Source organism: Syngnathoides biaculeatus, chromosome 22 (assembly GCF_019802595.1).
Source record: "Syngnathoides biaculeatus isolate LvHL_M chromosome 22, ASM1980259v1, whole genome shotgun sequence".
Taxonomy (NCBI): domain Eukaryota; kingdom Metazoa; phylum Chordata; class Actinopteri; order Syngnathiformes; family Syngnathidae; genus Syngnathoides; species Syngnathoides biaculeatus.
Window position 1 is genome coordinate 5,037,373 of NC_084661.1, and position 25,798 is coordinate 5,063,170.

Sequence of the window (25,798 nt, forward strand, 5' to 3'; positions counted from 1 at the left end):
AGAGCTGAGAATGTCCACTAATATCTGTAGACTTGTCAACTTGCAACTCAAATTTCCGACTGATGCGTATCTTTTCCAAAACATGGCTTTCGATGTCTGTAGACATGTCATCAATACGCCTGGCAATTGTGTTATCAGAGAGTGGGACTTTAGCTATGTCTTTAACCGCATCAGGCCCGAGCATCTCGTTGACAATGGCTTTACAGGCAGGGTAGTATTAATGTCTCTGCCACAGTGTGCGGGTCTTTTGATTTAGCAACAAGTTCGGCGACTAGGTAACTAGCTTTGAGCGCTTTCTCATTTACCTTTGTGGTTTTTCTCATAAACGCCTGTTTCTCTGTGTTTACACGCAGGGGAACAAAATAGTCTATCGGCTTGTTTTGAAGCGGCGGGTGTGTCGTTTGGAGATGGCGCTTAAGCTTGCTTGGCACCATGGCGCTGTTGGATAGCTTCTCGCCACACACCAGGCATAACGGAATAGGTGTCGTCTCATCCCCGGTGAAAGTAAATCCAAACAAAAGATAGCTTTCACTATATTGCCTTGAGCTCACTGTCTTTGCTTTCTTCACTCATACTAGGGCCTTCATCCGGGTCAGAATCTTCTCCAGGGCCCAGTTCGGAGTTTGCAGTTGTCCTTTTTAAAAACTTCTCAATGACTGTCACCACGGCCTCTCAGGTGCATCACTAATTCTCTTGGAGGAATGAGGCAATCAGCTACGTGTTGCCACACGGACAAATATTACATTACTCTGCCAGCCTTTACAGCACGGACACTGGACAATGACATAATATTTGCAGAAAATTATTAATAAATGTTAATTTAAAAAAGAAAGTGATATTGGACAATTTCTCACGGCACACTAGTGTGCTGCGGCACAGTGGTTGAAAATCACTGGCTTAGAGAACCATGTGGTGGAAGCTGAGAAAGGAAGAATGTGTGGCCTTTCGGAAAGAGGTGAGACAGGCTCTCAATGGACAGGAGGAGCTCCCAGAAGACTGGATGACTACAGCCAAAGTGATCAGAGAGACAGGCAGGAGAGTACTTTGTGTGTCTTCTGGTCGGAAAGGAGACAAGGAGACTTGGTAGTGAAACCCCAAAATACAGGAAGTCATATCAGGAAAAAGATTAGTGAAGAAGAAGTGGGACACTGAGGAGAGGCGAACGGAATACATTGAGATGTAACGTAGGGTAAAGGAAGGCGTGGCAAAGGATAAACAAAGAGGCATATGAAGACATGTACACCAGGTTGGACACGAAAGAAGGAGAAAAGGATCTCTACAGGTTGGCCAGACAGAGTGATGGAAATGGGAAGGATGTGCAGCGGGTAAGGGTGGTTGAAGATAAGAGATGGAAATGTGTGGACTGTTGCCAGTAGTACGCGAAATAGAATGAATGAATGAAGAAAATGAGAGAGAAGGAAGAGTCGAAGACGCAAGTGTGAGGCAACAGGAAGTGGCAATGATTTTAATGAGGAAGTTAGAAAGGCACTAAAGAGGAGGAAAAATGGAAAGACAGTTGGTCAGGATGACATACCGGTGAAGGTATGTAAGCAATTTGGAGAGGTGGCTGTGGAGTTTTTGACCAACTTTATCAACAGAATACTAGCAGACGAGAGGATGTCTGTAGAATGGAGGAAAAGTGTGCTTGTTCGCATTTTTTAAGAACAAAGGTGATTTGTACAGCTGCTGGAACTAAAGAGCAATAAAGTTGATGAGCCACACAATTAAGTTATGGGAAAGAGAAGAAGAAGTCGAGAGCTGGGTTCCATTGTGACCTCACTCTATGACAGGAATCAAGAAAAGTGCAACCTGGAAGATCAACAACACAACGGACTCCTCTGACCCACAGCACAGCCCTACAGTGCCCCCCCGGAATCTTTTCACAACACCTGTGGAGTGACCATGTGACTTCAGGCTAGGTGACTTACATCATGGACAGCAAAGCACCGATGAACACGATTTGAGCATGTTGACGCTGGGAGGGTATGCAGATGCTGCAAGATGTTTTAATTGTGGAAAGAAGGGACATTGGCTGGACGTCGGATCAGAGACTCTACGAATGAGGAACAGTGAACCATCCCTGGTGGTGGAGGATCCAGTTAGTCTGATATCTGGTAGACTCCTGGCAGCTCCAAAGACATAGCAACACTTTACTGGTGATGTGCAGACACACATGCATCCAACATTGCTGTTTCTTTTTGTAGTTTTCTGCAATGAAGACATGCTTGGCATTGATAACACTGGTTTACTTTAGGTAGCTATCTAATTGTCATCGATGCCAAACGTGTACATTCAAAGTTAACTGCAACTAGTAGTCTTACTTTCAACACCAAACAGATGTTGAATTTTTAAAAAGGGATTGTTATGGGGTGAGTTTAATACTGCAGTGATGCCTTTTTTGTTTTTTTTTTGGTCTCTGTGTTCTTCACTTCTTTCTTTTTAATGTAGTGTGTTCACTGTGTTTTAATGTAATCTTGTCAGTATGTTTATATGCAGCTGTGTGTCTTATTTTTACATTTCTCTGACATTGAAACCTTCAGCACGAGTACAATAATGAAAGCCTTTTGCTTATCTGTTGGCGGTCGACTAATTGGGTAAGTTTTTTGTTTAACTTCATCAATGAGCCCAGATTTTCACAACATGCATATGTACTTTGTGTTGCGCCTCGATTACAATTTGATTTAATGCGCAATGTTCTTTTCTGTGTCTTGGACATTTGCCAAGTCAAATCCATTATTTGGGCTCGGAGCAAATATAGGGTAAATCTGCCAATTTGACTAAGGCAAAATTGCCCATCCACCAATGCTGCCCGCATGTACTTTGCATGGACGCTGGTCATGGTATTTTTGCAGTATTTGTGTAATACCCATTGAGCCAAAGTCCCAATTGTGGTATTGACCACATTGTGGTTGTTGGGAATGTTTTTTTTTTTTTGTATTTTGCTGGAGTGAGCACAAATGAGTTCATATGTCATGTTATCAAAAAGGGGGAAGTTTTGTCTGGAATTGCTTGTTTTGTTTTTTGTTATGTCTGTTTTTGTGCTCTGGAGTACAAAAGGTAGCGGATTGTTTTACTTGTCACATCACAGGTGGTATTTTTTTGTTTGATAGATAATTGATTGCCACAAAATCTATAAATTCAGATTTTGTTGAAGAAGTGACTGAATTACACTCAGAGCCAAGTCAACGGCCTGCGAACAATATTGGCATTATTATTGTGAAACAAATTATGGTTATTCTACAAACAAATGTGTTCAATTTTGGCCTCTTGAACATTAATTGATTTGCGTTGACACATGGAAGTGCCCTCAGATGTGATTGTGAATTTAAATGGTTGGAGGAAAGGTTTACTAGTTCCCATTTTTAAAAACAAGGGCGATGCTCAGAACTGTGGAAACTATAGAGGAATAAAGATGATTAGCCACACAATGAAGTTATGGGAAGGAGTCGTGGAGGCTCGACTCAGGTCAGAAGTAAATATATGCGAGCAACAGTATGGTTTCATGTCAAGAAAGAGTACCACAGATGCATTATTTGCCCTGAGGATGCTCCTGGAAAAGTACAGAGAAGGTCAGAGGGAGCTACATTGTCTTTGTATACCGAGAGAAAGCCTATGACAGAGTACTAAGAGAAGAGCTGTGGTACTGCATGCACATAAGTCTAGTGTGGCGTAGAAATATGTTAGAAGAGCACGGGACATGTTTGAGGACAGCAGAACAGCGGTGAGATGTGCCGTAGGTGTGTCAGAAGAATTTAAGGTGGAGGTGGGACTCCATCAGGGATCAGCTCTGAGCCCCTTCCTGTTTGCGGTAGTAATGGATAGGCTGACAGATGATGGTAGACTGGATTCCCTTGGACCATGATGTTCACAGATAATGTTGTGATCTGCAGTGAAAGCAGGGAGCAGGTGTAGGAACAATTAGAAAGATGGAAGCACTCACTGGAAAGGAGAATCATGAAGATTAGCTGAAGTAAAACAGAATATATGTGGATGAATGAGAGGGGCAGAGGAGGAAGAGTGAAGCTCCAGGGAGAAGAAATAGCGAGGGTGGACGACTTAAAATACTTGGGGTCAACAATACAGAGCAATAGCGATTGTAGTAAGGAAGTGAAGAAACAGGTCCAAGCGGGGTGGGACAGTTGGCGAAAGATATCTGGTTTTCTATGTGACAGAAGAGTCTCGGCTAGAGTGAAGGGCAAAGTTTATAAAACAGTGGTGAGGCTGGCCATGATGTACGGATTAGAGAAGAAACAACAGGAAGGAGAACTGGAGGTAGCAGAAATGAAGATGCTGAGGTTCTCACTTGGCAGGTTGGATAGGATTAGAAATGAGCTCATTCGAGGGACAGCCAAAGGTGGATGTTTTGGAGACAAGGTTAGAGAGAGCAGACTTCGATGGTTTTGACATGTTCAGAGGCAAGAGAGTGAATCTATTGGTAGAAGGTTACTGAGGATGGAGTAAGGTCCAGGCAAAAGAGCGAAAGGAAGACCAAAGAAAAAGTTGGTGGATGTTGTGAGGGAGGATATGAGGAGAGTCGGTGTTAGAGAGGAAGATGCTCGAGACAGGATGAGATGGAAAGAGATGACACACTGTGGCGACCCCTCACGGGACTAGCTGAAAGGAAAAAAAGAAGTCATTTTGCATGGTGAGAAAAGGCATGCATGGGTGTGGATCTTCTTCTTTTGTCCCTGTGTTCGCAGTAGCGCATGTGTGGGGCGGGGATTTCTTCACTACTTCCTGATTTCAGGGGTGGCGTAGAACCACAGGGGTGACCTCCTGGGAAACGTTGGTGGAATGTAGGTGGTGGTGCACAGGTTCTGTGGCTGATGAGGCAGTACCAGCTGGCTCATCATTGTTTCTCTGCTCTAATGAGCTCAATCTGCAGGAAGTATACATTTGAATCACTCACTGTATACAGTGGGTATGAAAAGTGTTCAGAAATAACTTTCACTGTTGTTTTGCAGCCATGGGCTCATCCCCTGTGGGAAGGGCCATTGGGGTTGGGTGCAGTGTGAGCTGGGCGTGCCCTCTCACAGTTGCAATCCCCGAACCTGTTGGTGGACACCAACATTGAGGGATGCCTTTAACCTGAAGGTGTTCTATTGGGCATTTTTGGCCTGTGGGACTCCTGAGGCAGCTGATGGGTGTTGGGTGGCCAATGCAGCTTTGGTAACCACTAAAGCAAAAACCTACAATAGGAGCCGTTCAGTGAGGCCATGGAGAAAGACTTCCAGACAGCTTCGAGGAAATTCTGGACCACCATCCACCATCCCAGGAAGGTGAAGCAGCGTACCATAAACACAGTGTAGAGAGGATGGGGCACTTTTGACCTCAACTCGAGACGTTGCGATTCGGTGGGGAGATTACTTCAGAGACCTTCTCAATTCCATGAGGATGTAGAGTTTGGGTTCTCTGAGGCACCCTCTCCTATTTCGTGAGTTGAGGCCACCGAGGTGGTTGGTGGCAAGGCCGTGGGGGTGGATGAGATTCGCCCATCATTCCTAAACGCTCTCGATGTTGTGGCCCTGTCCTGATTGATACACTTCTGCTACATCGTATGGACATCAGGGAAAAGGCCTATAGATTAGCAGACTCGGGTGGTAGTCCCATTTTATAAGAAGGGGGGACCGCAGGGTGTGTTCCAACTCAGGAGGGATCATGTTCATTAGCCTCCCTTGTAAGGTCTATTCAAGGTTGCTGAAGAGGAGGGTCCATCGGGATGTCTGATCTCAGATTCAGGAGCAATGGATTTTTCACTCTGGCCATGCAGTGAACCAGCTCCACACCCTCAGCAGAGTCCTCAAGAGTGTACATGTGTTTTGTGGACTTGGAGAAGGGATTTGAATATGTCCCTCGAGGAGTCCTATGGGGGGTTATTCGGGAGTTTGAGTGATCAAAATCCCTTGATTCTGGTTCTGTGGGTTCCATCAACCTGTGATCTCCAACACTTGAATGGTTCGCAGCCAAGTGTGAAGTGGCTGGGAAGAGAATCAGCACCTCCAAATGTGAGACCATATTCCACAGTTGAGAACGGGTGGCTTGCCTTTTCCAGGTCGGGGATGAGATCCTGGCCCAAGTAGAGGAGTTCAAGTATGAGGTCTTGGTCACAAGGGAGGGAAGAATGGTGCGAGAAATTGTCAATCAGATTGGTGGAGCATTTGCAGCAATGCAGGCTTTGTATCAATCTGTTGTAGATACACTTTTAATACGATTCTTTCAGCTTGTCCAATTAGGAGTCGCCACAGCGTGTCATCTCAGATGAACGCTCATATTTGTTTGGCACAGATTTTATCCCGGATCCCCTTCCTGACGCAACCCATTTTGGGGAGTGAAGGCCCCAGTGAGAAACGAACTCACGAACCCTTGTTTACCACACCAATGCTGTAACCACTGAGCTATGGGGCCCCCAAAGATCCTTCGAGCTGGTCCGTTGTGGATGCAAATGGACGACAACAGTTTCCTCCACAGGGTGTCCGGGCTCTCCCTTAGAGATAGGGTGAGAAGCTTTCGTTATTTGGGAGGGGCTCAGAGTCAAGCCTCTGCTCCTCCGCATTGAGAGGAGCCAGATGAGGTGGGTAGGGCATCTGACTCGGATGCCTCTTGGGCGCCTTCCAAGGGAGGTTTTCCGGGCACGTTCTACCGGAAAGAGACCCTGAGGATGACCCAGGACATGCTAGCCATTCAAGAACAGTCATGTAGTTTGTCTGAAGCCACACCTTCATAATTTAGGTGTGTGCTTTGGGTCACTGTGTTGTTGGAAGATGAACCTGTGGCCCAATTTGTGGTCCTGAGCACTCTGGAGAAGGTTTTTGTGCTGGATATCTCCATACTTGTGCTTCATCTTCCTTCTTTTGCAACAAGTTGTCCTGTCCCTGTAGCTGAAAAACACCCCCACAGCATGATGCTGTTACCACAGTGGTTCATTCTTGGGACCTTTTCAGACAGGTGATGAACAGTGCCTAATTTTCTCCACATAGAGTGAAAAAATAAGTATTTGAATACCCTGCTTTCTTGCTAGTTCTCCCACTTAGAAATCATGGAGGGGTAATTTTCATCGTAGGTGCATGTCCACTGTGAGAAAGACAATCTAAAAAGAAAAATGCAGAAGTCAAAATATATGATTTTTTTAACGATTTATTTGTGTGATACAGCTGCAAATAAGTATTTGAACACCTGTCTATCAGTTAGAATTCTGACCCACAAAGATCCGTTAGTCCCCCTTTAAAAGTCCACCTCCACTCCATGTATTATCCTGAATCAGATGCACCTGTTAGGAGAAAGGTTGATATTCTGTGCATCCAAGAGAACAGGTGGAAAGGTAGTAAGGCTTGAAGTTTGGGAGCAGGGTTTAAATTATTCTACCACGGAGTAGATGGGAAGAGAAATGGAGTAAGGGTTATTTTAAAGGAAGAGCTGGCTAAGAATGTCTTGGAGGTGAAAAGAGTATCAGATCGAGTGATGAGACTAAAATTTGAAATTGAGGGTGTTATGTATAATGTGGTTAGCGGCTATGCACCACAGGTAGGATGTGACCTAGAGTTGAAAGAGAAATTCTGGAAGGAACTAGATGAAGTAGTTCTGAGCATCCCAGACAGCGAAAGAGTTGTGATTGGTGCAGATTGTAATGGACATATTGGTAAAGGAAACAGGGGCGATGAAGAAGTGATGGGTAAGTACGGCATCCAGGAAAGGAACTTTGAAGGGCACATGGTGGTGGACTTTGCAAAAAGGATGGAGATGGCTGTAGTGAACACTTATTTCCAGAAGAGGGAGGAACATATAGTGACCTACAAAAGCGGAGGTAGAACCACGCAGGTAGATTATATTTTGTGCAGATGATGTAATCTGAAGGAGGTTACTGACTGTAAAGTAGTGGTAGGGGAGAATGTAGCTCGACAGCATAGGATGGTAGTATGTAGGATGATTCTGGTGGTGGGTAGGAAGATTAAGAAGACAAAGGTAGAGCAGAGAACCATGTGGTGGAAGCTGAGAAAGGAAGAATGTTGTGCGGCCTTCCGGAAAGAGGTGAGACAGGCTCTCGATGGACAACCGAAGCTCCCGGAAGACTGGACGACGACAGCCAAGGTGATCAGAGAGACAGGCAGGAGAGTACTTGGTGTGTCATCTGGTAGGAAAGGGGAGAAGGAGACTTGGTGGTGGAACCCCAAAATACAGGGAGTCATACAAGGAAAGAGATTAGCGAAGAAGTGGGATACTGAGAGGACTGAGGAGAGGCGAAAGGAGTACATCGAGATGTGACGTAGGGCAAAGGTAGAGGTGGCAAAGGCTAAACAAGAGGCATATGAAGACATGTACACCAGGTTGGACACGAAAGAAGGAGAAAAGGATCTCTACAGGTTGGCCAGACAGAGGGATAGAGATGGGAAGGATGTGAAGAAGGTTAGGGTGATTAAGGATAGAGATGGAAATGTGTTGACTGGTGCCGGTAGTGTACTAAATAGATGGAAAGAATACTTTGAGAAGTTGATGAATGAAGAAAATGAGAGAGAAGGAAGAGTTGAAGAGGCAAGAGTGAAGGACCAGGAAGTGGAAATGATTACTAAGGGGGAAGTCAGAAAGGCACTACAAAGGATGAAAAATGGAAAGGCAGTTGGTCCTGATGACATACCGGTAGAGGTATGGAAGCAATTTGGAAAGATGGCTGTGGAGTTTTTGACCAACTTATTCAACAGAATAACTAGCGGGCGAAAAGATGCCTGAAGAATGGAGGAAAAGTGTTCTAGTTCCCATTTTTAAGAACAAAGGGGATGTTCAGAGCTGTGGGAACTACCGAGGAATAAAGTTGATGAGCCACACAATGAAGTTATGGGAAAGAGTAGTGGAGGCTAGACTCAGGACAGAAGTAAGTATCTGCGAGCAACAGTATGGTTTCATGCCTAGAAAGAGTACCACAGATGCATTATTTGCCTTGAGGATGCTCGTGGAAAAGTACAGAGAAGGTCAGAAGGAGCTACATTGTGTCTTTGTGGATCTAGAGAAAGCCTATGACAGAGTACCAAGAGAGGAACTGTGGTACTGCATGCGTAAGTCTGGTGTGGCAGAGAAGTATGTTAAAATAGTACAGGACATGTATGATGGCAGCAGAACAATGGTGAGGTGTGCCTTAGGTGTGACAGAGGAATTTAAGGTGGAGGTGGGACTGCATCAGGGATCAGCTCTGAGCCCCTTCCTGTTTGCAGTGGTAATGGAAAGGCTGACAGATGAGGTTAGACTGGAATCCCCTTGGACCATGATGTTCGCAGATGATATTGTGATATGCAGTGAAAGCAGGGAGCATGCACAGGAACAATTAGAAAGATGGAGACATGCACTGGAAAGGAGAGGAATGAAGATTAGCCGAAGTAAAACATATATCTGTGCGTGAATGACAAAAGTGGAGGGGGAAGAGTGAGGCTACAGGGAGAAGAGATAGCTAGGGTGGACGACTTCAAATACTTGGGGTCAACAATACAGAGCAATGGAGAGTGTGGTAAGGAAGTGAAGAAACGGGTCCAAGCAGGTTGGAACAGCTGGCGAAAGGTGTCTGGTGTGTTATGTGACAGAAGAGTCTCTGCTAGGATGAAGGGCAAAGTTTACAAAACAGTGGTGAGGCCGGCCGTGATGTACGGATTAGAGACGGTGGCACTGAAGAAACAACAGGAAGCAGAACTGGAAGTGGCAGAAATGAAGATGTTGAGGTTCTCGCTCGGAGTGAGCAGGTTGGATAGGATTAGAAATGAGCTCATTAGAGGGACAACCAAAGTTGGATGTTTTGGAGACAAGATTCAAGAGAGCAGACTTTGATGGTTTGGACATGTTCAGAGGCGAGAGAGTGAGTATATTGGAAGAAGGACGCTGAGGATGGAGCTCCCAGGCAAAAGAGCGAGAGGAAGACCAAAGAGAAGGTTTATGGATGTGGTGAGGGAAGACATGAGGGCAGTTGGGGTTAGAGAGGAAGATGCAGGAGATAGGCTAAAATGGCAAAAGATGACACGCTGTGGCGACCCCTAACGGGACAAGCCGAAAGGAAAAGAAGAAGAAGATGCACCTGTGTGAGGTCATTAGCTGCATACATACAATCAGTAAGAGTCAAACTTGTAACATGGCCAAGGCCAAAGAGCTGTCCAAAGACACCAGAGACAAAATTGTACAACTCTCCACATGGCTTGAAAGGGCTATGGAGAAATTGCCAAGCAGCTCTGTTGGAGCAATCATTAGAAAATGGAAGAAGCTAAACATGACGGTCAATCTCAATCAGAGTGGAGCCCCATGCAAGATATCACCTTTTGGGGTCTCAATGATCCTTAAAAAGGTGAGGAATCAGCCCAGGACTACACGACAGGACTTGGTCAATGACCTGAAAGGAGCTGGGACCACCGTCTCGTGACTGTTGGTAATTCACTAAGACGTCATGGTTTAAAATCAAACATGGCACAGAAGGTTCCCCTGCTTAAAGCAGCACATCTCAAGGCACATCTTAAGTTTGCCAATGGCCATTTGGATGATACAGAGGAGTCATGGGAGAAAGTTTTGTGGTCAGATGAGACCAAAATTGAACTTTTGGGTCATAATTCCACGAACCAAGTTTGTAGGAAATCAAATGATGAGTTTCCTCCCAAAAACACCATCCCTACTGTGAAGCATGAGGGGGTTGCATCATGCTTTGGGGATGTTTTTCTGCACATGGGACCGGACGACTGCACTGTATTAAGGAGAGGATGACCGCAGCCATGTATTGTGAGATTTTGGGGAACAACCTCTTTCCCTCAGTCAGCGCATTGAAGATGGGTCGTGGCTGGGTCTTTCAACATGATAATGACGTGAAGCACACAATGAGGAAAACCAAGGAGTGGCTCCGTAAGAAGCATATCAAGGTTCTGGCGTGGCCTAGCCAGTCTCCAGACTTAAATCCAATAGGAAATATTTGGAGCAAGCTGAAACTCCATGTTTCTCAGAGACAGCCCAGAAACCTCTCTGATCTAGAGAAGATCAGTGTGGAGGAGTGGGCCAAAATCCCTCCCGCAGTGTGTGCAAACCTGGTGAATAACTCCAGGGAACGTTCGACCTTTGTAAATGCAACAAAGGCTACTGTACCAAATATTAACATTGGTTTTCTCAGGTGTTCAAATTCTTATTTGCAGCTGTATCACACAAATAAATCATGATTAAAAAAAATCATACATTGTGATTTCTGGATTTTTCTTTTTAGATTATCTCGCTCTCAGTTGAAATGCACCTACGATGTAAAATTCAGACTCCTCCATTATTTCTAAATGGGAAAACTTGCAATATAAAAAAATATAAATATTGTAATCGTAATGTAAAGATTGATTCATACCAGGAAATATTCCTGTCCATACAAAACAACTTAATACAGCAAAACAAACTCCTACAAAATGATGACTGGGAATCATGTCAGTCAAAATATGAGAAATGGCAATGTTTAGCATAAGGCTGAATAATATGTTCAGATTTTTCCATTATTACCCAACTTCACAGAAAACAAATGCTCAACACAGTCTCCAAGTAACTATTTCGACTACATTAACATACAGTGCCAAGAAGTTGTTTTTTTTTTTGCATATCAATCATAGAGAAAGGTTTCAAATCATCAAACCAATTTTAATATCACTCCGACAACACAAGGAAATGCAAAAAGCAATTTTCAAATGAGAATTCAATTTATTAAGGCACAAAAATAAATTAATCCAATCCTTTCTGGCCCAATGTGAAAATGTAATTGCCCCCTAAACCTAATAATTGGTTGTCCCACCCTTGGCAGCAATAACTGAAATCAAGCAATATTTGGTGATGGGTCTGTCACATCGCTCAAGTATTTTGTCCCACTCATCTTTCAGAATTGTTTCAATTGGAGAGTTTTTCTACCAGGAACTGCCCATTTAAGGTCACATCACAGCATTTCAATTGGATTTAAATTCAGACTTTGACTTGGCAACTTCAAGCCCTGCATTTTTTTTCTTTAAATGAGCCATTCAGAGGTGGACTAGCTGGTGTGCAGTCCACAGAATGTTTCTCCAAAAGTGTTGAGTATCATCAAGATGTTGTTTTGACAATGTGAGACAAGCCTTTGTATTCTTTGCTGACAACAGGGATTTTCACCTGAAACACTCCAATGGATGCCATTTTGGGTCATGGTCCTTCTCATGGTAGAATCATGAACACTGACCTTAACTGAAGCCAGCGGGGCCTGCAGGTCTTTAGAAGTTTTTAGAGGTTATTTTCTGACCTCCTTGATGAGTCGATGTCACACTCTTGGAGTAATTTTAGTGGGTCATCCACTCCTGGGAAGGTTTGCCACTGTTCCCAGATAATGGATCTGACGGTTGTTCACTGGTGCCCAAAGCCTCGGAAATAACTTTGTAACCTTTCCCATATTCACCTTCCCAAATTTGTGGTTTGTCACAGTGACTTTATGATTAAAACAATTTCCTTGGGTTGTCTCTGAGTGATGTTGAAATTGGTTTGGTGATTTGAAACCTTTGTGTGTGATACAAATGCAAAAAAGAAAAAGAAATCAGGACGGGCAAATACTTTTTCACGGCACAGTACTTTGTATTATTGATTTGATTGAATAGAGAATTTATGGGTCTTATACTACATGTGGAAAATGCTTTTTTTTAACTGTAATTTTACATACTGATCACCAGTTCATCAATTAAATCACTTAACAATTTCAAGCATCCAAATTAACCAAGCATGTTTTTGGACGTAATTGGGGAAGAACAACCCCCCATGAAAGGTTCAAATCGAGATTCAAATCTTGCTGAGAGGTATATGTACATGATACCTTCCTACTGCTGACAGGACATGTTTATCTAGTTATAGGCAGCCAGGGGTATTCCAAAGTTGACTGTTATGGTTGAGTTATATATTGTGTGATTATGAAATCAGTGCTGTTAAAAAAATATAAAAAATAAAACAATATTTGTTATTGACTTTACACGCAATGGGTCACATTGACTCATGAATATTTTGGTAGGCAAGAAGAATAGGAAGTCTGGAATTTACGAACTAATCAGACTTCGTTGACCAAATAATGTTTTAAAGTATCCTTATTGAAAGGGCGATCTTTGGTGGCACCACCACTTAGTTTTGTTTAATTTTTTTTTTTTTTTTTTTTTACAAAAGAAGGTCAATAAAGTATCCCAAAAGTCCTAATATAACAAACTAAATAACCTGCTCCAAATTATGGTTCGACAAGGACCACAAATGTGACCGTACGTTGCAATAGCAGTCAGTTGACTTATAAACCACTGTTCCACATTTTCTCCGGTTTCTGGATGTCCAGGTAGAACCCTTCTGGAGAAACTGCTCCTTCAACAACAGCACGAGGAGCCAGAGGAAGCTGAGAGGCTCTGTTCCAGAATATTAGCCATGGGTCTTCTCTTGCCTTTCACTGACTGCTTCAGACAACAGCTGGGAGCCAGCACTACACACATCACTTCTGCTGGATCAGCTAATTTCCAAGTATGTAGCTGCAGCTATGGATTCTACAATCTCTAAAAATGATAGTTATTCAGTTTTAAATAATAACATTGTGTTTACTCAGGGTGAACAGCTGTACACATGGGCTGCTGTTAACCAGCCATCTTTTTTCCTTGATCCTCCTGAGGAGAAGCAACCGGGTAATCCAAAAGAGTTCAGATCTAGTGGAGAAAAGACTGGAGTCAGAGTCATTGATCCAGGTGAGAACACGTCTATGCAAAGTATGGAGTGTCCAGTGTACAATTTTGGCATAATTCTATGTCATTTTTATCATCATAAAAAGTCAATTTCAAATTTTTGGGGTCATCTTTGCCAGATCTGTGCTTTGCCTGTCTGTCTCTTTGACCTCATGATTCTCAACTGCTTATACTTGCTCTGTGAAGTGTAAGGGCTTATATAGACAAGTGTGTGGCTTTCCTAATCAAGTCAAATCACTATAATCAAACATAGCTGGACTCCAATTAAGGTGTAGAACCATCTGAAAAATAATCTGAAGTAATGGATTAGGTTAAATATATGAATGTCACAGAAAAGGATCTGAATACTTGTGGTAAGTGATATTTCCGTTTTTTTTTTTTAATACATTTGCAAAAAATGTCAAAAATTCAATTCTTTTGCCACCAATATGAGGTGCCATGTGTACATTTATGAGGTAAAAAATGAATTTAAATGATTTTGCCCAATGGCTGCAATCTAACTATATAAAGTAAGTATCTTTCGGCTTGTCTCTTTCGGGGTCGCCACAGCGTGTCATCTCAGATGAACGCACATATATGTTTGGCACAATTTTTACGCCGGATGCCCTTCCTGACGCAACCCTTCTCAGGGAGTGGAGGCCCCAGTGGGATACGAACCCACAACCCCTGGTTTACCAAACCAGTGCTCTTACCGCTGAGCTACAGGGCCTCTGCAATCTAACAATATAACAGAGTGAAAAAAATGAAGGGGATCGGAACACTTTCAGTACCCACTGTGTACACGTGTTTATATGCATACAATGTTCCCCCATTTATTTGCAGGGGTTAATGTTCCACTTCTGAGGGGTTCAAATTCTACCCCCCCACCCCCATTCCATGTTCTCCCCATACCTGCCCTCGATCACATCCCAAAAACATGCATTAATTGGAGACTCTAAATTGCCCCCAAGAGTGATTGTGGGTGTCACTGTTGTCTGATTCCATGTGCCAATTGGCTGGCGACCAGTTCAAGGTGTACCCTGCCTCCTGCCCAATGACAGCTGGGACAAGCTCCATCACTCCTGCGACCCTCGTGAGGATGTGAGGCTCAGAAAATGGATGGATGGATGGATGGATGGAGTGGCCAAGTCAAAGTCTGGATTTAAATCCAATTGAGATCCTGTGATCCTGAGTAATAAATTGGTAAAAAAAAAAATCATACATTGTGATTTGTAGATTTTTCTTTTTGGATTATCTCTCTCACAGTGGACATGTATGTACGATGAAGATTTCAGACCCCTCCATGATTTCTAAGTGGGAGAACTTGCAATATAGCAGGGTGTTCAAATACTTATTTTCTTCACTGTATCCTCTTCTTTTCCTTTGGGCATGTCATCTTTTTCCATCTTAGCCTATCTCCTGCATCTTCTCTAACATCAAATGCCTTCCCTCACAACATCCATCAAACTTCTCTTTGGTCTTCCTCTCACTCTTTTGCCTGGCACCTCCATCCTCAGTACCCTTTTACCAATATACTCACTCACCTCTGGACATGTCCTAACCATCGAAGTCTCCCCTCTCAAACCTTGTCTGCAAAACATCCAACTTTGGCTTCCCTCTCATGAGCTCATTTCCAATCCTATCCAACCTGCTCACTCTAGCGAGAACTTCAACATCTTCATTTCTGACACCTCCAGTTCTGCTTCCTGTCTATTCAGTGCCACGGTTTCTAATCCATACATCATGGCCGGCATCACCACTGTTTTATAAACTTTGCCCATCAACCTAGCAGAAACACCAGACACCAGCTTTCACTCCAGATCTAAAATGTCTTTGGCGAACATCATGGACCAAGGGGATTCCAGTCTAACTTTATCTGTCAGCCTATCCATTACCACAGCAAATAGGAAGGGGCTTAGACCTGATCCCTGATGCAGTCCCACCTCCACCTTAAATTCCTCTGTTACACCTGCGGCACACCTCACCATTGTTCTGCTGCCCTCATACATGTCCTGTACTATTCTAAGATATTTCTCCGCCACACCAGACTTGCGCATGCAGTACCACGGTTCTTCTCTTGGTGCTCTGTCATGGGCTTTCTCTTGTCCACAAAGACATAATGTAGTGCCTTCTGACCTTCTCCGTACTCTTCCACTAGCATCATCAGGGCAAATAATGCATCTGTGGTAGTCTTTCTAGGCATGAAACCATACTGTTGCTTGTAGATACTTACTTCTGTCCTGAGTCTCGCATCCATTAGTCTTTCCCATAAATTCAAAGTGTGGCTCATCAACTTTAATGCTCTATGGGTCCCAGAGCTCTGGAAATTGCCTTTGTTCTTAAAAATGAGAACTAGCACCCTTTTTTCTCCATTCTACAGTTATCCTCTCACGCGCGAGTATTCTGTTGAATAAGTTGGTCAAAAACTCCGCAGCCACATCTCCAAATTAGTTCCATACCTCTACCGGTATGTCATCGGGACCAACTCCCTTTTCCATTTTTCATCCTTAGTGCCTTTCTAAGTTACAGTCCAATCATTGCCACTTCCTGGTGCTTCACACTTGCTTCTTCTACTCTTCCATCTCTCTCATTTTCTTCATTCATCAAATTCTCAAAGTATTCTTTCCATCTATTTAGCACACTACTAGCACCAGTCCACACATTTCCAGCTCTTATCTTTCATCACCCTTACCTGCTGCACATCCTTCCCATCTCTATCACTCCTTTTCTCCTTCTTTCGTGTCCAACCTGGTGTCCATGTCGTCATATGGCTCTTGTTTAGGCTTCACCACCTCTACCTTTGCCCTACGTCGCATCTCAATGTATTCCTTTCGCCTCTCCTCAGTCTTCTCAGTGTCCCACTTCTACTTTGCCAATCTCTTTCCTTGTATGACTTCATGGAATTTGGGGTTCCACCACCAAGTCTCCTTCTCCCCTTTCCTACAGAAGACACACCAAGTACTCTCCTGACTGTCTTTCTTATCACCTTGGCTGTAGTCATCCAGTCTTCTGGGAGCTCCTCCTGTCCATCGAGAGCCTGTCTGACCTCTTTCCGAAGCCCACACAACATTCTTCTTTCCTCAGCTTCCACCACATGGTTCTCTGCTCTATCTTTGTCTTCTTAATCTTCCTCCCCACCACCAGAGTCATCCTACACACCACCGTCCTATGCTGCCGAGCTACACTCTCCCCTACCACTACCTTACAGTCAGTAATCTCCTTCAGGTTACATCGTCTGCACAAAATATTATCCACCTGGGAAAACATGTTCACTACAGCCATTCCCATCCTTTTTGCAAAGTCCACCACCATCTGTCCCTCTTTCCTGGATGCCATACTTACCCATCACATCTTCGTTGCCCCTGTTTCTTTCACCAACGTGTCTATTACAATCTACACCAATCACAACTCTCTCTCTATCTGCGGTGCTCAGAACCACTTCCTTTCAGAATTTATCTTTCAAGTTAAGGTCACATCCTCTCTGTGAATCTATGAACTTTAATTTGTACTTCACGTCTGTAAAACAGTGACTTTACTGCCCTGCATGATGAGTTTGATTACAATACCCATGTTGGTCATTCTGAAGATTATAGGTAAGAATCAAATGATCTGGCATTATCAATGAAAAAGGCAGTCTTTAAGTCAAAGATTCCTGAAATACAGGAGAAATTCCTCAAAGCAATCATCTCTGTACCCGTGTTGATTGACCCCTTGGAGAATCCTTGTACCGGCTCGAAAGGGAATATGTTTATTGTTGGAATCCATATTGGTTGTTGTGTTGGCCTCACAGTTCTGAGGTCTCGGGTTCCATCCCGGACCCGCCTGTGTGGAGTTTGCATGTTCTCCCTGTGCTTGCGTGGGTTTTCTCCCAGCACTCCGGTTTCCTCCCACATCCCAAAAACATGCAACATTAATTGGACACTCTAAATTGCCCCTAGGTGTGATTGTGGCTGTCTGTCTCTATGTGCCCTGCGATTGGCTGGCAACCAGTTCAGGGTGTACCCCGCCTCCTGCCCATTGACACCTGGGATAGGCTCCAGCACACCCCACGATCCTCGTGAGGATAAACGGAAAAGAAAATGGATGGATGGATGGATGATGAATCCAAATTGAGCATAACATTTTTTAAGGATGTGGACTGGGGGATCCTCCATGAACCTGTTGCTTTTGCAGAGTACACATGCATCACTGGCCAACTTGTATCTCCAGCAGGACTTGTACTCTCTCCAATAGGTGTTCTTGGAGCTTTACTGGATGGAATCATCACTGCCGGCTATATCGTTGCGGTCAAGTGGCCCTGATCAGCCAGAAATGACACATCCCAGCAAGCAGCTGAGAAGAAGGACTTTTATTTGACCATAGATTAGGTTACTTGCTCATTGAAGATAAAAAGGGACCATTCTTACTGGCACCAAATACAGGGTAATCTGTACTTGGCATGGTGTTCCAAGTGTGACGCTGTGGTGTGGACTCTTAAGGGCACAGAAGTCATTCCTGTGATGAGGGATCCATTCTGAGCTCGTAACCTGGATGTACTTCACACATTTGATCAAACTGTTTTCCTGCCAAAGGTTTTAGCAGACCTAACCTAACCCTATGTAAATACCAGTTCTGTTTTTTTTTATTGTTATTTATTTGTTCAATCACACCAGATACTGTAAACCCCAAAATATTGGAGAACATTATATTGTCAGTTCTACACAAAATACAAACGTTTCCAATGTATTTTACAGATCTTTTGCTACAGATGAATTTGTTGACGTGAGGTAAAGTATATGTATATCAGTATAAGTAGAAGTATATGAAGTATTTCAGTGTTTGCTGTAGATAATCAACAAAAAAATGCAACTAACCATCAACATTAATCCACCCATGATTACATGCATTAATAAACCCAGGCACCAACATTATTAAATCCTCTCACATGTGCCCTTATATTACATGTGCCAAGGATGTCATGAATTTACTGATATTATGTGTAAGATTGTGAACAATATTATAACAGAACCACATTGCTAACTACGAAAAACACAAAGGGATAAAATTATGGGATCTGAAAAGACAAAATATTCTCTACGACAGTGATCCAAACGGTGTGCCGTGGGAAGTCATCCAATTTTATGTCATTGCTAAAAAAAATATATATTTATTCCAAGAAATAATATATCTTTATTCATCTAATTATGCCAGTGAGGCACAATGACAGACAGAACAAAAAAATCCTCTTCCATGAGATGGCAGGAAGTACATACGGTTATTACTTGACCCATTTTTGGTGATATTAACTTTTGTTGGTGTTCTGTGAGATTTTTGAATTGTAAAATATGTGCTTTGGCTCTATAAAGGTTGGAAATCACTGCTCTAAGATATCTGTCTGGAGACAGAATCGTATTGGAGTAGTTGATAAATGTTTGCTGATGAAGAATTTAATGACTTAATTGCCAGAGGAAAAAAGTACTTGGTTTTGAATTGCATTTATCGGTTGTCCTTCCCCACAGAAGGAGCTAGAAGAGCTGGTGATCAGGATGTGGCGGGTCTAAAAGGTATCCTGCCCCCTCTGGATCTAGTTCGAGTTGCGTGCAAGTCTTCAATAGTGGGTAGAGTAGTGCTGACAATCCTTTCTGCAGTTTTGATTGTCCGTTGCAGTCCGAGTTTGTCCTTTTTGTGGTGGCTCCAAACCAGACAGTGATGGAGGTACACAGTACTGATTGGATGATGGAGAACTGTCTCAGCAGCTCTTGTGACAGGCCAGCTTTTTCAGAAGCCGCAAGAAGTTCATCCTTGCTGAGCTTTTTTGTGGCAGGAGTTTATGTTCGTCTCCCACTTCAAGTCCTTTGAAACTGTAATTACCGAGAACTTGAAGGTCTCGACAGTTGACACAAGACAGTTGGACACTGACAGGGGCAGCTGTGGTGAAGGATGCCTCCGGAAGTCCACAATCATCTCTACAGTCTTTAGAGTGTTCAACGCTAGGTTGTGTTGAGCACACCAAAGCTCCACTACCTCCACTTCCTGTTGATTTACAGACTCGTCACCGTCTTTGATGAGGCCGATGACCATGGTGTCATCTGACAACTTCAAACTGCGAAGAAAACAAAGGGAGAGCAGAGAACCATGTGGTGGAAGCTTGTGCGGCCCTTCGGAAAGAGGTGAGACTGGCTCTTGATGGACAGGAGGAGCTCCCAGAAGACTGGACTACTACAGCCAAGGTGATGAGAGAGAAGGCAAGAGAGTACTTGGTCAGTCTTCTGGTAGGAAAGGGGAGAAGGAGACTTGTTGGTGGAACCCCAAAATACAGAAAGTCATACAAAGAAAGAGACTACAAAAAAAAAAGTGGACACTGAGAGGACTGAGGAGAGGCGAAAGGAATAAATTGAATTGCGATGTAGGTCAAAAGTAGACGAGGTGAAGGCTCAGCAAGAAGTATGTGACGACATGTACACCAGTTTGGATATGAAAGAAGGAGAAAAGGATTTCTACAGGTTGGCTCGACAGAGGGATAAAAATCGGAAGGATGTGCGGCAGGTAAGGCTGATTAACGATAAATGTGACCGGTGGACTTCTGCATTGTGTAGCTTTAAAGACCACGTCGTGACAGGATTCGTCACGGAAGCAATCTCCATGTATTTGACACAGCTGCCGTGAACAATGCGAAACAAACACTTTGTCGTATCTGTAACATCAAGCTAGGACCACAATGTACATTGACAAAAAGGGGGAAATACCCAACATATTAACGAACGTACCTGCCGTGAACAAGGCGAAACAAACACTTAGTATATATGGCATCAAGCTAGGACCTGGACAAGGGTAACAAATATATTATCCTCTATACATACTACAAAGTACGAATACTCCTCAACCACGATGAAACTTACCACAACGTACATCAGCAAAAAGAGGAGGAGTGAAGACGGTCGCGGTACTTATTACGGGAGAGTGTGTCCCCCCTAAGTGTACGTGGGGGTGCAGGGTTTAATTACAACATTCCACTTAGGGTTAATATGTCGGGCAACTATTTACACATTTAGTTTTATTACAAAAATAAATTAAAAACATATACTTTTAAAACTGTTACAGGCCCCCCCCCCCCCCACAATTACACAAAATTCTCTCATGTTACACACCACATCCATAAACACAGGCTCTGATAAAGTAACCATGGTGCATCGGGATAAAACCTTCCTATTTAAAGGACAAAAGAATTGGGAGATCTGCTCGGCGCCTAGCATACACCTATAATACTCTATAGACAAAATGAGGTGCCTTATATACCACACAAATTCAGGCCATACATGTGGATACATTAAGGGGGAAAGAACAACAACAACATTTCACACCCATGAGCCAGATATACTCCTCAGAACCAAATCTCACACATGAATAATTGCATTGGAACTGGCCTCAACCCCCAGAACAGACTTAAGTTGTGTCATGGACTCAATAAACTGGCACACAGGCCTAATGACCCTGCCAAAGTGTGAGGTAAGCCAGCCCTCAACGTCTGATACCAGGGTGTGGTCTGAGCAGGCAGGTCTTGGGCGCAGTGAGGACTGAGGGGCTGCCACGGGTGAAAGTGGCTGACTGTCAGGACATGGGGTACATTAATGGAAGACTGATCATGAACCCATGAGGAAGTGCAGCCACCATCCCAGTCATCAACAGTGGATAGGGAACCTGCTAGAGATGGGATAGCTGTTACAGTAGTCCTACATCACAGTAGGGCGGAAGAGGGTCATCAATCTCACTATGAGCAGGCATCGTCATCAGAGCATCACCGTCATCCAAGGTTGCAGCCAAGAGCAGGAAGTTGTTTGAAGAAGCAGATTCCAGTGGACAACATGTTCATTTCCATCTCGATCCCTGATCCGGGAGACATGCAAGGTAGGTTTAGCTGCCACAACAGTGTAGAAATTGGGTTGCCATTTGTCAGAGAGTTTGTATTTGCCTTTAACACCTTTCTTCGCCAGAAGCACCTGGTCCCCAAGAGATAGAGACTGCCCCTTGACCCGCTCGTTGTACTGATTATGTTGATGTTCCTTCCCAACCGAGCAGTTCTTGAGTGCCAACGACATGGTGCAGTACAGGTCATTCAGAATTGTTTTCAGATAGACATTAAAGGGTATTGGGTAATGTGGTGTCGACAATCCGTTCAGCGGTTTTGATTGTCCGTTACAGTTGGAGTTTGTCCTTATTAGGTTTAACATGATGGTGCTATGTTGTTTGCTGCTACAACTGCTTCAACTCTTGTGGGAGGGCTTTCAACAAGGTTTAGGAGTGAGTTTATGGGAATTTTTGCACAATTGTGCATTCTAACATTTGTGTGGTTTTCTTTATATGGCTATTCTGTTTGATTTGCATCCTACTTTACGTTCCCTTTTGATTGAAAAGGTCACCAATAGAATAAATTTGCCATCTGGACTTCCTACTGTCAAATTGCAGTCAAGGCAATTGCAACCTCATCATGGTGTAAATTACAATGTCATCTTAAATTAGAGTATTTGCAAAGTGAGGGGCAGTCGAAAGTAAGATTGCTCCTCACTTTCTTCTACCACTTTTTTGGGTTGGGTCGCAACGCCAGTAGCTTTTGCAGGGATACCCACACTTCCCTTTCCCCACCCACTTCATTCAGCTCTTCCGGAGGGATCCCGAGGCATTCCAAGGCCAGCCGAGAGACATAGTCACTCAATCCCAGACCCGCCTGTGTGGAGTTTGCATGTTCTTCCCGTGCCTGCGTGGGTTTTCTCCGGGTACTCTGGTTTCCTCCCACATCTCAAAAACATGCAACATTAATTGGACACTCTAAATTGTGAGTGCGGCTGTTTGTCTCGATGTGCCCTGCGATTGGCTGGCAACCAGTTCAGGATGTACCCTGCACTCTAGCACATTGACAGTTGGGATAGGCTCCAGCATGCCTCTGACCCTCTTGAGGACAAGTGGCTAAGAAAATGGATGGATGGATTATTTAATATTAGGCAGGACAGTGACTCAGCTGTAAAGTGTTGGCTTCACAGGTCTTTGGTCCAGGGTTTGATCCTAGCATCGCCTGTGCGGAGTTTGCATGTTCTCTCCGTGGCTACATGAGTTTTCTCCGAGCACTCCGGTTTCCTCCCACATCCCAAAAATATGCAACATTAATTGGACACTCGAGCTGAGGTGCCCCGAGGTGTGATTGTGAGTGCGACTGTCTTCATGTGCCCTGCGATTGGCTGGAAATCAGTTTAGGGTGTACCCTGCCTCCTGTCCGTTGACAGCTGGGATAGCCTCCAGCACTCCAGTGATCCTCGTGAGGATAAGCGGCTAAGAAAATAAGTGGATGGATGGATAATTTAATATTTAGCTTCTCTGCTAAAGTTATTGTGATCCGACCTCAGATAAGTGGTTGGAAATGGATGGATAGATGGATACCGGATGGTCACATAAGTCAGGCTCCTTCTCAAAATCAGAAAAATCCGAGTCTAATAAAATATGTGGCGGTGAACAGATTGGGCGTGGTGGAAAATCATGAAACCTGTGGGTCACAGGTGAAAAGGCAGGAGAGGACAAAAAGACAGAGCCCACGCAGAGAAGGGACACTCGGTTGACAGGCAGAGGGCACTGGTGCTGCAACGTGCCACCCTCCTGATAAACAATTATATTAAAATCATTTTTTTCTTCTTTTTATTATTAACACAATCAACATTGAGGAATGTAGTTAAGATGGAAGAAGTAGTCCTATAGAGCTTGTGCACTTACATCATAAAATCACGTGAATTTTGTTAACGTCACCATATTGCCGGTCAAATAAGGCATTGTTGCAAGTTATAGCACAACACCCAGAGTTTTGTCTGATATCGTTAAATATTTAGAAGGTGATGATAAAAAGGAAGTACGTGGAAAAATTAGACACTTGGCAAAGAGGATCCATATTTAATGCCAAAGTCGATGTTTTTGCCGATAAGAAATTTGACTGTTAATTCGCTTCCGCTTGTCTTGGCCAACTGGATATACACATGTTTCTGGTGGATAAGAGGTTGAAAGCGGAAAAAATCTAGAGGCATACAAATACTTCGTTGCTGGATATGTTCTCAATCAAGAATAAATCCCCCTTGGTGATGGACCCACTCAGATTTTTTCAATACAAATACCAATATTTAAATAAATGATGCCTGGTTTTACACAAACTCACATTAATTAACTATGATTGAAAAATTTTTTTAGGACAGGGAGTCTTGTCCTCCATACACAGAAGCGTATTGCTGGCACACCTTAACCTTCGTAAACCTCTCTGTGACAGACAGTTTATTTTTATTTTTTTTAATACGCGTTGTTCTTGAATAAGTCAACTTATAAATACTTCTTATAATTTGAGATTGAGAAGAAGAATTCCTAACAGCAATGAAATGATCGCTACACAGACGTGTGTATTTCGTCGGGACAATCCATCCCGTTTAATTGCCAAAATCCATCAATCTTTACTCGTTTCTTCAACTGGTATTTCAAAGAATGATCTATTTGAAGAACTGTCTCATCCTTTGTGACAACCAACACCAAAATAGGTCTCAGGCATTGTGAAAAATCTGCTCCGGTTCAATGACTCCCGTACAGAGGAGCAGCTTTGTTTGACTGGTAATCCATCGATCTTTTCTCATCTTTTCAGATGGTATTCTATAGAATGAAATTTTTGAAGAACTGTCTCATCTATTGTGACAACCAACAGCACAACAGGTCTCAGGTAATTTGAAAAATCTGCTTCGGTTCAACGTCTCCAGCACTGCCGAGCAGCTAGGTTTGAACGGCAATATAGCGCCATGTGAACTCTGACATCACGTGCACGAGCTCCATAGGGTGATTTTGCCTGTGGGAGGGCCCAAGGCAGCTGATGCGTACCGGTTGGGCAAGCATAATGCAGCTTTAGTGGTCACTGAAGGAAAGACTAGGACATGGGAAGAGTTCATTGAGGCCATGGAGAAAAACGTCCAGACTTCTTTGAAGAAATTGTGGTCTACCATCCAGCATCACAGGAGAGGGAAGCACTGCACCGTCAACACTATATTGTGGGCATGGGGCACTGCTGACCCGGGACATTGTGAGTCGGTGGGGAGAATTCTTCAAAGACTTCGTCAATTCCACCGGCACGCCTCCCCGTGAGGAAGTAGAGTCTGGGTTCTTAGAGACGGGCTCTCCTATTTCTGGGTTGGAGGTCAAAGCAGTAGTTAAAATGCTCCACGGTGACAAAGTCTTGCGTTCCTAAAGGCTTCGGATGTTGTGGGGCTTTCCTGTTTTACATGGCTCTGCAACATTGTGGAGACATCGGAGACAGTTCCTCTGGTTTGGCAGACTGGGCGGGTGGTTCCCATATTTAAGAAGGGAGATTGGAGGATATGTTCCGGCTACAGAGGGATCAAACTCCTTAGCCTCCCCGGAAATATGTATTCAGTGGTGCTCGAGAGGAGGTTCCATCAGGAGGTCGAATCCCTGATTCAGGAGGAGCAGTATGGGTTTCGTCCTGGCTGTGGAACAGTTAACCAGCTCTATACCTTTGTCAGGCTCCGAGGGTGCATGAGAGTTTACCCAACCGGTCTACATGTGGTTTGTGGACTATGAGAAGGCATTCGACCATGTCCCTCGGGAATTCCTGTGGGGAGCTCTTCGGGAGTTTGGGGTGCGAACACCCTGATACAGGCTGCTTGATCCTTGCTTGACTGGTGTCAGAGGTAGGGTTTCATTTCCGGCAGTAAATCTGACTCATTTCCGGTAAGGGTTGGACTCCGGCAAAGTTGCCCTTTGTCTGTTCATAACTTTAATGGACAGAATTTCTGGGCGCAGTCGAGGCGTAGACATGACTTTGAGTGTGTTATGCATATATGATTTGTGGCGATGCCCCACGGGTAGGATGCGACCTAGTGTTGAAAAATAAATTCGGGAAGGAACTAGATGAAGTTGTACTGAGCATCAGAGACACGGAAGGTGTTATGATTAGTGCAGATTGTAATGGACATAATAGTGAAGAAAACAGGAGCAATGAAAAAGTGATGGGTAAGTTCTGCATCCAGGAGAGGAATTTTAAGGAACAGATGGTGGACTTTGCAAAGCGTTCCTATGCCACCATGGCCAAGTACAAGTGAGGTCTTGCT

At 43.8% G+C, this 25,798-nt stretch overlaps 1 protein-coding gene and 1 long non-coding RNA gene across 19 annotated transcripts in view; one reads left to right on the forward strand and one right to left on the reverse strand.

The window, feature by feature from the left end:
• fmn2b (formin 2b) overlaps positions 1-25,798 on the reverse strand; it is a 205,305-nt gene that overhangs the window by 68,083 nt on the left and 111,424 nt on the right. The gene's annotated exons all lie outside the window — the stretch shown is intronic.
• Positions 82-13,658, forward strand: LOC133495496 (uncharacterized). Of its 2 annotated transcripts, XR_009793593.1 has the most exons (4): positions 82-504; positions 579-676; positions 13,310-13,488; positions 13,571-13,658. It is a non-coding gene; the product is annotated as an uncharacterized LOC133495496 (long non-coding RNA). The 2 variants fall into 2 exon arrangements; XR_009793592.1 differs by having other exon boundaries at positions 82-676.